This window comes from Hypanus sabinus, chromosome 28 (genome assembly GCF_030144855.1).
Source record: "Hypanus sabinus isolate sHypSab1 chromosome 28, sHypSab1.hap1, whole genome shotgun sequence".
In the NCBI taxonomy this organism is placed as follows: Eukaryota; Metazoa; Chordata; class Chondrichthyes; order Myliobatiformes; family Dasyatidae; genus Hypanus; species Hypanus sabinus.
This window is the reverse complement of record NC_082733.1, coordinates 39,425,433-39,437,324: the sequence shown is the minus strand read 5'-3', so window position 1 is coordinate 39,437,324 and position 11,892 is coordinate 39,425,433. Positions and strand designations below refer to the sequence as shown.

The following is an 11,892-nucleotide window of genomic DNA, read 5'->3' as shown; positions in this document are numbered from 1 at the left end:
GATGGAGGACATTCATTGCTGCCCTAGTTGCCAGTGGTGTAAAGGGCACTAAGTTTTGTTGTGTTGTTTTTCTGCCTAGCATCATGGCCATGCTATTTTGGCATCAGAATACACTTGCAGGCTACCCACATCACATCGCTAGGCTATGTCGGTTGTTAACGCAAAGAGCGTATTTTCACTGTATAATTCAATGAACACATGATGAATAGATGATTCTGAATCAGTTCCATAGGAATTTGTGAACCTGCTGCAGCCTCACCCATGTACAAGGAACAGCAATAAGCTATGAGAGATTATTTGTGCCCAAGTATTTCCTTGAGCTGGATTACTTACGGATTATTTTTATTCCACATAAAACTAAAGATTATATTCCATTCCAAATACAAGTGGAAAGATCAATGGAAAAGAAACCTGAGATCCAATCAGATTTCCATACTTCATTTATCCACAAAACTATCAAAATGCTTCGCAGTTGTAACCAGTGTGGTAGTGTAGCAGTTAGCACAAAGTTTTATAGCAGCCAACAATAAGATCAGGGCCTGACACTGTTAGTAAGGCGTTTGTCCATTCTCCCTATGATCTTGTGAGTTTCCTCCAGGTGCTCCAGTTTCCTCCCACATTTCAAAGACCTATGGGTTAGTGAGTTGAGAGCACACTATGTTGGCTCTGGAAATGTGCTGACGAACATAATCTTCACAGATATGATTTGGCACAAAACGACGTATATTTTGATGTACCTGTGACAAGTAAAGCCAATCTATAACTTATCTTTAAACAAATAAGGGTGCCAGTTTCTTAACACCCTCAGAAGCAGTTGGTGAGTAGACAGACTTGCAAAAGTATGCATGGACAACATGGTGTTGAAACTCTACAAGGTCCTCCTGCTTATCTACCAAAACTATTAATAAACACCAAAAAAAAGTTTAGTACTTCTGCAAGGATTCTGAAACAATTCCAATAAAATGAGTGGGGGGAAAATCACTGCGAGAACTCATAGCTTGCAGCTAATTCATTCTCTACAACCAACTTTTGTGCAAAGTGGCTTCTGCTGTACGGTGAAGCTAAGGCAACAGTGTAAATGCAAAGACATTCAGGAAAGAATTAGGTTTCTCAATACTTCAAAATCTGCAAGGGAACAGCTAAGGTAAGCAGTGCCTGTTTGCAACCAAATGAATAGGAAGGATGTAACCAGCTCCAACTAAAATGCAAATGAATGCAAACTGCACAGAACCGTTCCAATAGTGAAGTAATTTAAATATAAACACTAAAATTCTTAGTGATGAGTCTTTAACTGTAATTGTTAAGTAAATTGCTCCTCATGAAGGCTTCCCACTTTCATTTCTTCCTGGGAGCAAAGAGAAAACACAATTGCTGAAAATAACAAAATCATGATTTTTTTAATCAGTCTTTATTAATGACAGCTGAATGTTTTCTGGCACACTTATTTCATTTCTGGAGCCTGGGGTTAAACCAACTCAGGTGCATTGAATGGTAGTCTCTTTTGTGTTAGCTGTAAGGATTTTATTTGAAATGTGATTGGACAGAAAACACCAAAAGCAAAACTTGTCTCAGTAGGTTCTTAGTTACTGTGAAGAAAGGCCTTTCAAATTGCCCTCAGTAAGCAACTAACTTCTCTCCTGGCTGCAATACTTGTCCCATCTACAAAAAGTCAGCAATATGATGGAACTCTCTACACTTGCCTATTTGGCAGTAGTTCCAACAAAATGCAACCATGTGCCACCCAGGAGAAAGCTGTCTCCTTGACTGGGAGTCATTTTCAGTACTACACTCACACCACTAGCAATGCACTGTGACTATTGTGCAATTCACCAAGATTTCCTTAACAGCAGCTCCTTAACACAAAGGCCTGAGTCAGACAGCACTACTAGCACCATGCCCAGTTCCAGTAGTAAATTAACAAATTCAAGAATTTCATGGCAATTATGTGATCCTTGAGACCCTCTGTTGGTCGGGGAAAACCATGGATGTTAAGTCCTACCCACCTACAAGCCAGGGCAGTATGATATGGAGAACAAGCTGTGGTCCATACAGCAGGCCCCTACATCATGCAGCTGATGAATCCAAAGGAGCAGCAGATGCCAATATAGTTTGTCACCAGCGGTGTTGCACAAGTTGCCAGTCAGCAATGAACTCAACGTGGGACTACCTTAATGACGCCAGCTCTGGATTTTTCCCCTCAGTGTTTCTTCCTGAAGCCTTCCCCATGAGTGGGTAAAGCCACAGGACAGTGGAGGTTCAAGGTCAAAGTTTTCCTTCTCCTAGGTGAGCTGCCAACCATGGCTGATGAGCCACATCTGCCCTAAGAGACTAGTTTTAAAGCGCCAGTAACGCACAGTTGCCGCTTTTCTTGTTAGAAACGGTTCTGTCATGCTTAATAGCTAAGCCACATGTTAAGGCCAGGTGCTAGACTTGGCTGACAGAGGCTATTTGAGATGCATTTAATAGGTAGTGGGAGCTTCTCTCTTCTACCACCCTCGGTTATAAGAATCTTAAGGAACCAATTATGAGAATATTCAAAATATATTTTACTACTGCAGTTTATTGGAAGATCAGGTTAACTCTATAAAACCATTGCATTCATTACCCCCCCTCCCACCCTGAAAACATTGTGGAAAAGCATCTACACCTTGTGGAAATGCAATTCCAAAGATCAGAGACCAGTAATTGGAGACTGGAGTCCACACATGAGAAATGATTAATGGCCAAGTTTCATATGGCAGGGTTAAAATGTTTTGGAAATCCAAGATGGGGGTACAATATAGCTTGGAAATTATTGTAAAAAAATATTTAGCCCGAGCTGAAGTAGTATTAAATAGAAAAGAAAATTAGGAAGCCAAAGGAATTAGTATTTTTAAATGACAAATAGTACTAAACTCGAACATAGAGTCTCATTTTTGAAGTAAATTGATAAATTGCTTTATTACTGTCTCAGGTACAGACATGCCTTGCAAACTGATCAATTCATTATAACAGTGGATTGTGGTAAAACAAGAGAGAACCATAGCAGAATGCAGAATAGTGTTTCAGTTACAGGGAAAGTTCTGTGGGGGTAAACAATACAGTGGAGGTCATAACAAGGTAGATAGTGAAGTCGGAGTACACCTTATCATACTAGACTGTCATAGCAATACAGTAATCTTATAACAAAGAGATAGATACTGACCAATGCTTCTGGTATGCACTTTCAGGCAACCAAGACAAAAATAAAAATATCTTGAGGAAGGCTATCAGCACATTAAGGACATAATCAGAATTAAGGCAATACAGAATAAACATGGCTAAATTTAGAAATTGTACATTTCAAAATTTTAAGCTATTGCAAATGTTTGTGCAAGTACTTAAGTTTTTCTTAATGGGACAAAAAATCTAATAATGCAGTCTTATAAGTGACTGTACAATATTACAGTTTCACAATAAGGGCAGCTAATATTAAATTCAATAAATGAAACCCAATTGTAGGAAAGGAGCCAAAAGGTATGAAAAATGGTTATGATGACTTGAAATGCATTTTGTCACAGCAAATAGTACTGTCAAATACATTCTTAAACTTGTCATCTCTGTAATAAAACCAAAAAAGTGAATATTAATGAGGACTTGTACAATTTAAATCATTCCCTGCACATATTATTGCACTCACTCACATCATCCACACCTGTGGAGTGACATGTTTTAGTACAAACTGCTTTATCAATTTTTAGGTGTGAAAGGTGTAAACAAGAGTTTGTTATTGCACAGAGATGGAAGAACGATGCATATATGACATTCAATGGCAGCCTTATCTCCTCCTTTCCAGCCTTATGTGAAAGAGAAATAATCATTACATCCAACGAACAGCAGCTATGAAGCAAAAAGTCATTTACCACTCTTCAGAAGTTTTAACCTTTGGGCCCAGAACAATTATACTAGTGTACAAATGTGGTGGTTGTTTGTTGTGTTTTACTATAACAGGAAATCTGTGTGGGAGAGCTTTTGAAGTGGAAAAGTTGTAGAACTGAAGCAGTCCTACTCTCTCAACCTCCGAAGTCCAGGTCCAGTGGTATGAACAAGTGTTAAAACTGTGGTCTTCCTTGGTTGCAGTGGATAGCCATGACACTTTCTGTCCCTTGTTATGCCCTTCACTCCCCATGGAGTGTTGCAGCACCCTTCTTAGTGTTGGATAACACTGCAGATCTCATCCACTCAGTCCGCCAGAGCTGGCTTCGCATGCTAGGACTGAGATACCAGGCCACCAGCTACCCTTAACTGGTTTAGCCCACCCGTTGAAACAGTGTTCCAGGGTGTGTCTGCTGTTGGATGCAAACAGCTACTTGGAGCAACAGGTAGAGCTGAGTGTCTGGAGGGACACTCCAGAGTGAGCTGCCCTGGAATGGACACAACAAGCCCCTTCACCAAAAGTGCTACCTCTCCCTGGACATCCCATACACCACGGTATACAAATGGAGCTTAATAAATAAGCCAAATTCCAGATATATACAAATTTCAAGAAATTGGTGTTAATTGAGTTGTGCAGTTGGGGAATTCTGAAACTACTTTTATCAATTTTGATAAATCTTTTCAAAATTGTTAGTTTATTCACAAAATTGACAATCCAGCTTGCATTCTCAGAAAGAACACTATGGTGCAAATTAACATAATGATTTGGTATAAATGATCTCATAGGGTCTTGATAAAGTGAAACAAAGGTTTACAAGCTAGATTTGATATAATCAACAAAAAACACAGCAAGTGATTTAAAAAATTGTTTCTAAGCAAAGGGATGTTAGAATAGTCCACCCCAATCAGAAAATGGTCTAACATACTTTAAAAGAAAAGACAAAAGAAAATAAAATTTAGAAGGTTCTGAGAAGGTACATTATATAGAAATGGGGCCAGATGGATGTCTCTTCCAGTAGAAATGCAGAAAAAGTTGAATGTCGTGAGTTCCACAGCAGATAGTTTAAATTTTAGCATTTAAATTCTTCCACTTAGTTAAGTATTTTACATGCTCCATTTATTCAGAGCAGTATTCTGACATAGGACCATAGTCTGAGCATTAAAGTAACAAATAAAGAAGGGAAATATCCAGTGTATGTTGTGCATCTGTGTTGTTAAAACACATTCAGGAAATCTGTATGTAGATATTTGTAACAAAAAAACATGCGTTTGCAGGGTTGGGTTTAGGAATGTGGATAGAAGATTTGTTAAAGGATAGAAAAATGAGTTGGGAGTAACAGTTGATAGACGACTAGTCAAGTGGCACAGGGATCAGTGGGCCTTAAAAAATTGAATTTATGTTGATGTTGTAAATGAAAAGCCTTAGTATAATATCCAGTTTTGCAAATTATATACAGCTAGCTGAGAAATAAACTGTTAAGAGGATCCAATGAATTGCCATGCAGTTTAAGTAGGTGGACATGGCTGGAGCAGATGGAGGAAAATGTGAGATTATGCATTACGGTAGGAAAAACAGGAAAGCAGTGAGAAGCCAATAAACATTTGTGTACAGGGAGCATGCTGATGAGATGCAGAAGGTAACTGTACAACTTCAGCAAGCAATTAAGAAAGCAAATGGTGCATTGGCTTTTATTGCAAAGGGCTGGAGTACAAAAGTAAGAAGCCACGCTGCGATTGTATGTGGCTTTGGTGAAACTTCCTTTGCAGTATCAAGCAGATATACTAGTCTCAGTGGACCTGCAGCTTAGATTCATGAGACTGGTTCCCGGAGGGGTGGGAGAGAAGTGTGTGCGTGTTCCTATGGGGATGGATACAGTAGATTAACATTTAACATTGGGTCTATATGAGGCAACACGGTAGCACAGCAGTTAGCATAATGTTTTACAACACCAGCTGTAAAATCAGGGTTCATTTCCGCTGTTCTCTATAAGAAAGTTGCATATTCTCCCCATGACTGCGTGGATTTCTTCAGGGTGCTCTGGTTTCCTTCAACAGTCCAAAAGATGTACAGTTAAGGTTTGTAAATTACGGGCATGCTATTTTTCCACCAGAAGTATGGCAATACTTGCGGGCTTCACCCTCCTCCCCAATATCAGATACTGTTGGTCATTGATGCAAATAACGTATTTCACTGTATATACAGGTGATAAATAACACTAATCCCTTTAATCTCCACCTTTGTAGTCAATGCATTTTCAAAGAGATAATCCCATTGAGATAAAACAAGGATTGGTAGCAAGAAGAGATGCAGAGGTTTGTGAGATGATCAGGTGACAGAATCTCAGCATAACAAAATCAATAATTTGAGATTCAGGAAAAAGGGAGACAGTTGGAAATAAAGACAGTTGGAAACATTGAGAAATCTCTATCTTGACAGGACATGAATATTCATCTGCTAAGCATATCAGAAATCGAGATCTTTAGACACTAAGAAATCATAATCATAGAAATGCTACAGCATGGAAGGCAAGCATTTGGCCTGTCAAATTCAAAATCAAGCACAAACCAGCTAGCTCCTTTCCAAATGTTGCAGTTTGAACTGTCTCTATAACTGCCCCTAGCAGCACATTCCAGATCCTAATTACTCACTGTGCCTTATGTCACTTTGATTCTTCTGCCAGTGATTCTATATCCCGTAGTTCTTGTTTCAAATGACAACCAGAACGGTTTCCCTCTGCCTATTTTGTAAACAAAACCCTTTAGAGTTTTAAAAGTCTCAATTAGATCATCTTGCAACCTCTCATTTCCATAGCAAATAAAGAGCAACTACATAATGAAATCAGCCCAAAATGAGTTTTATCTGGACTTTTACCGAAGTCTTTACACCTTTCCATATGTTGAGCCTCCAGAGGGATATAATATTTCAATTCAATTTCTCTTTGCACAGCTGCAGGTCAGTGATGCTTGTTTAAAAGAAGAGCTTCACAGGCTCATTTCGGCAGCCCAATTAGCAGTGGGAGCTAGCCACAGTGACGTGGTGTCTTGCAGCTGGGCAAAACTTGTTTAAAAGTACTGAATGGACAAGTGGGGCAGCCATTGTTGGGAGTAGGTCAATAGCGAGAGTAGGGGTGTCAAGCTTTGGCTCTAGGTAAGATTCTGTTAAGGTTCCTTTTTCTCCCCCCCTTACAGTACAGTAGATATAGTAGTACTGTACTTACTGTACTGTATAGTAGCACTGTACTTACCTAGTACAGTAAATAGTCATTGCGTGTTCTTCATGCTGGATGTTGTAGTCCTGGGAGACCCAGAGTCTCCCAGGAAACATCTGAGTGAAGTGCACCCAGCTGCAGCTCCTTGAGGACCGTGTTAGGAATCTGGAGCAGCAGCTGGATGACCTTTGACTTGTATGGGAGAGTGTAGAGAGTATCGATCAGAGTTTCAGAGTTACAGGGAAGTAGTCACCATTAAGCTGTGGGAAGTGAGTAGCTGGGTGACTGTCAGGAGAAATGGAAATGTGAATAGGCAATTAGCACAGAGCACTCCTGTGGCCATTCCCCTCAAAAATAAGTGTATCATTTTGGATACTGCTGTGGGGGATGACCTCCCAGGGAAATGCCATGGAGACCAGGTTATTGGCACTGAGAATGGGTCTGTGATGTAGAAGGGAAAGAGGGAGACGAGGGGAACGGTGGTGATACGGATCTCAATAGCCAGGGGAACAGAAAGGAGGTTCAGTGGACATTAACAGGACACCCAAATGGTATGTTGCCTCCCAGGTACCAGAATTAGGGACATTTCAGATCGCGCCCACAGCATTTTCTAGGTAGAGGGAGAGCGGCCAGATGCCTTGGTACATATTGGCACCAATGACACAGGAAGGAAAAGCAAAGAGGTCTTGAAAAGAGAATTTAGAGAGCTAGACAGAAAGCTGAGAAGCAGGACCTCCAGGGTAGTAATTTCTGGATTGCTACCTGGGTCACGTGCCAGTGAGGGTAGAATCAGGATAACTTGGCAGATTTATGTGTGGCTGAGAAGCTGGTGCTTCAGGTTCTTGGATCATTGGGATCTCTTCTGGGGAGGCATGACCTGTAGAAAAGTGACAGGTTGCATGTGAACCCAAAGGGGACCAATATTCTTGTGGACAGGTTTGTTAAAGCTGTTGGGGAGGGTTCAAACTAATTTGGCAGGGAGGTGGGAACCGGAGTGAAGAGACTCAGTATAGGATGGATGGTAAAAGAGCAAAGATAGCATGCAGTCAGACCATCAGGAAGGTAGACAGATGATATAACAAAATTGCAGCCAGCAGGGTGAGTATTAGTGCATTAGGGATGCAGAATCAAAATTGTTATAATTTTGAATTGTTAGAATCAAATTGTTATATCTCAATGCATGGAGCATAAGAAATAAAGTGGATGATCTTGTTGCACTATTACAGATTGTCAGCTATGATGTTGTGGCTATCACTGAATCATGGCTGAAGGATGGTTGTAGTTGGGAGCAGTATGTCCAAGGTTACACTTTGCATTGGAGGGATAGGACGGTAGACAGAGGGGTTGATGTAACTCTGCTGGTAAAGAATGGCATCAAATTAGTAGAAAGATGTGACATGGGATCAGAAGATGCTGAATCCTTCTGGGTTTGAGATAAGAAACTGTAAAGGTTAAAGGACCCCAATTGCAGTTATATACAGGCTTCCCAACAGGAGCTGGGATGTGTACCACAGATTACAATGGGTAATGGAAAAGGCGTGTCAGAAGGGCAATGTAATAATAGTTATGGGAGACTTCAACATGCAGGTTGTTTGGGAAAAAAAGGTTGGTAATGGATCTCAAGAGTGTGAGTTTGTTGAATGCCCATGAGATGGCTTTTTAGAGCAGTTGGTCATTGAGCCTACTAGGGAATCAGCTATATTGGATTGGGTGTTATGTAATGAACTGGAGGCAATTAGGAAGCTTAAGGTAAAAGAACACTTTAGGAGGTAGTGATCACAAAATGATTGAGTTCAACTTGAAATTTGATAAAGCGAAAGTAAAGTCTGATGTAGCAGTATTTCAGTGGAGTAAAGGAAATTACAGTGGTATGAGAAAGGAGTTGCCAAAGTAAATTGGAAGGAGATGCTGGCAAGGATGACAGCAGAGCAGCAATGGTGAGAGTTTCAGGGGAAAATGAGGAAGGTGCAGGACAGATGTATTCTGAAAATGAAGAAATACTCAAATGACATAGTGCTGGAAATTGTGGAGGCACTTTTAATGATCTTTCAAAACTCACTGAACTCTGGCATGGTGCCAGAGGACTAGAAAATTGTAAATGTTACTCCACTCGAAGAAAGGAGGAATGCAGCAGAAAGGAGATTATTGACAGGTTAACCTTACCTCAGTAGGTGGAAAGATGTTGGAGTCAATTGTTAAGGACGAGGATATGGAGTACTTAATGACACAGGACAAGACAGACAAAGTCAGCATGGTTTCCTTAGGGAAATACTTGCCAGATGAACCTGTTGGAATTCTTTGAGGAGATTACAGGTAGGATAGATAAAGGAGATTTACTGGATGTTGTATATCAGAAGGCCTTTGACAAGATGCCACATGTGAGGCTGCTTAACAAACTACGAGCTCATGGTATTACAGGAAAGTTACTAAAATGGTTAGAGCATTGGTTGACTGGTAGGAGGCAGTAAGTGGGAATAAAAGGATCCCTTTCTGGTTGGCTGTCAGTGACTAATGGTGTTCTGCAGGGGTCAGTGTTGGGTCTGCTTTTTATGCTGAAAATCAACGAGTTAGATGATGGAATAGATGGCTTTGTTGCCAAGTTTGCAGATGATACAAAGCTTGGTGGAGAGGCAGGTAGTATTGAGGAAACAGGTAGACTGCAGAGGACTAAGACAGATTAGGAGAATGGGCAAGAAAGTGGCAAATGAAATGCAATGTTGGAAAGTGCATGGTCATGCACTTTGGTAGTAGAAATAAATATGCAGACTATTTTCTAAACGGGAAGAAAATCCAAAAATTCAAGATGCAAAGGGACTTGGGAGTCCTTGTGCAGAACACCTTAAAGGTTAACTTGCAGGTTGAGTTGGTGGTGAGGAAGGTAACTTCAGTGTTCGTATTCATTTCAAGAGGTCTAGAATACAAGAACAGGGATGTGATGCTGAGGGTTTATAAGGCACTGGTGAGGCCTCACCTTGAGTATCATGAATAGTTTTGGGCTCCTCCTCTGAGAAAAGATGAGTTAGCATTGGAGAAGGTTCAAAGGAGGTTCACAAAGATGATTCTGAAAATGAAAGGGTTACCATATGAGGAACATTTGATGGCTCAGGGTCTGTACTTAATTTAGAAGGATAGAGGGGATCACTTTGAAACATATGCACTTTGATAATAAATTTACTTTGAACTTTTATTTACACGTGACAAGTGACAATATCAACCTGTCATTCCTTTCTTTTCCAGTGTGCTTGGTTTAGAAACTTGGATTAGACTTCACCATGGTTCACATAACTGTTAAGTGAAGGTGATACAGATCTCGTTTCCCCGACTCCATTTAAATCATCACATTTTAAATCATTATAATTAACAAGTACATTGCAAAATTCCAGGCAAAGTGTTAAGGTAAGTACTTCCAGAGGCTTTCAAATTACTAATTGGACAGCTTTTGAATCCTATCAGCAAGAACTTTCAAATGAGTTAATGTACTAGCCGCTATTAAGGTAAATATCAATGGGACATTTAAAAGATGCAGAGCTGGGCTGAGAGGTGGCAGAGGGCATTCAATATGAAAGAAAGAGTGAAGTGATGCACTTTGTAAGGTTGAACTTGAAGGCAGAGTACTAAGTTAAGTAGCAGTGTGAAGGAACAGAAGGATTTTGAGATCCAAGCAAACAGGTCCCTCAAAGTTGCCACACAAGTGAATAGGGTGGTTAAGAAGGTGAATGGTATGTTAGCCCTAACTAGTTGGGGCACTGAGTTCAAGAGCCATAACACTGCAGATCTATAAAACCCTGGTTAGACCACATTTGGAAAATTGTGTTCAGTTCTATATAAAACTCATAGGCTACCTCAGTAAGTATATTTAAGACAAGGTTGGAAAGATTTTTGCATAGTAGGGGAGTTAAGGATTAGGGGGAAAAGACAATTTGGTGGAGATGAGTCCATGACCAGATCAGCCATGATCTTATTGCATGGTAGAGCAGACTCAACAGGCCAGATGGCCCACTCCTATTTCTTATGTTCATTATAGGAAGGATGTGGGAACTTTAGAGATGGTGCAGAGGAGATTTACTAGGATGCTGCCTGGATTTGAGAGCATTGTTTTGTTAGGAAAGGCTTAGCAAGCTTGGGTGTTTTTTTTTGGAGTAAAGGAGAATCAGAAGCAACTTGACAGAATAAGAAAGAGTAGACGACCATTACGTTGCTCCCAGGACAGTAATGGCTGATATGAGAGGACATTTTTTAAAGGTATCTGGAGAAAGTATAGAAGATGTTAGAGGTAGTTTTTTTTAGCCCCCCCCAGAGTGGAGGGTGTTTAGAATGTACTGCTGGGGTGCTGATAGAGGTAGATACATTGGAGCTGTGGAGGCCCAGTGTTCATGTATATTTAAGGCATCAGTAGAAACATTCTTGACTGGTCAGGGCATGAAGGGATATGGGGGGGGGGGCGCAGTAGATTGGGGCCGATAGGAAAACGGGACCAGCCATGATGAAACGGCAGAGTAGATTCGATGGGCCAAATGGCCTACTTCTGCCTATACTTCTGATGGTATAACATCGTGCGCCGAAAAGCTTGTACTGTGCTGTATTGTGTTAAACAGACGACACCCATTATACCTGCAGAGTTAGCAAACTGACAATACAACCCTGTTATTAGACGGACAGAACTCATTAACCTGTAATGTTGGCAACCTTAACCTTCAGTGCAGAAAAACAAACATGTCCGCCGAGCTGGAGGCCGTGCTTCCTTTCACGCTTCCGGGTGATCTGCACTTTCCGTCATTTTTGTTCCGGT

At 40.6% G+C, this 11,892-nt stretch overlaps 1 long non-coding RNA gene across 2 annotated transcripts; it reads right to left on the bottom strand.

The window, feature by feature from the left end:
• Positions 1-4,642: 4,642 nt before the first annotated feature.
• Positions 4,643-11,891, bottom strand: LOC132382611 (uncharacterized). Of its 2 annotated transcripts, XR_009508420.1 has the most exons (4): positions 11,774-11,891; positions 10,075-10,164; positions 6,544-6,632; positions 4,643-5,940 (listed from the first exon to the last, which is right to left on the bottom strand). It is a non-coding gene; the product is annotated as an uncharacterized LOC132382611 (long non-coding RNA). The 2 variants fall into 2 exon arrangements; XR_009508419.1 differs by lacking the exon at positions 10,075-10,164 and having other exon boundaries at positions 11,774-11,857.
• Position 11,892: the final 1 nt, after the last annotated feature.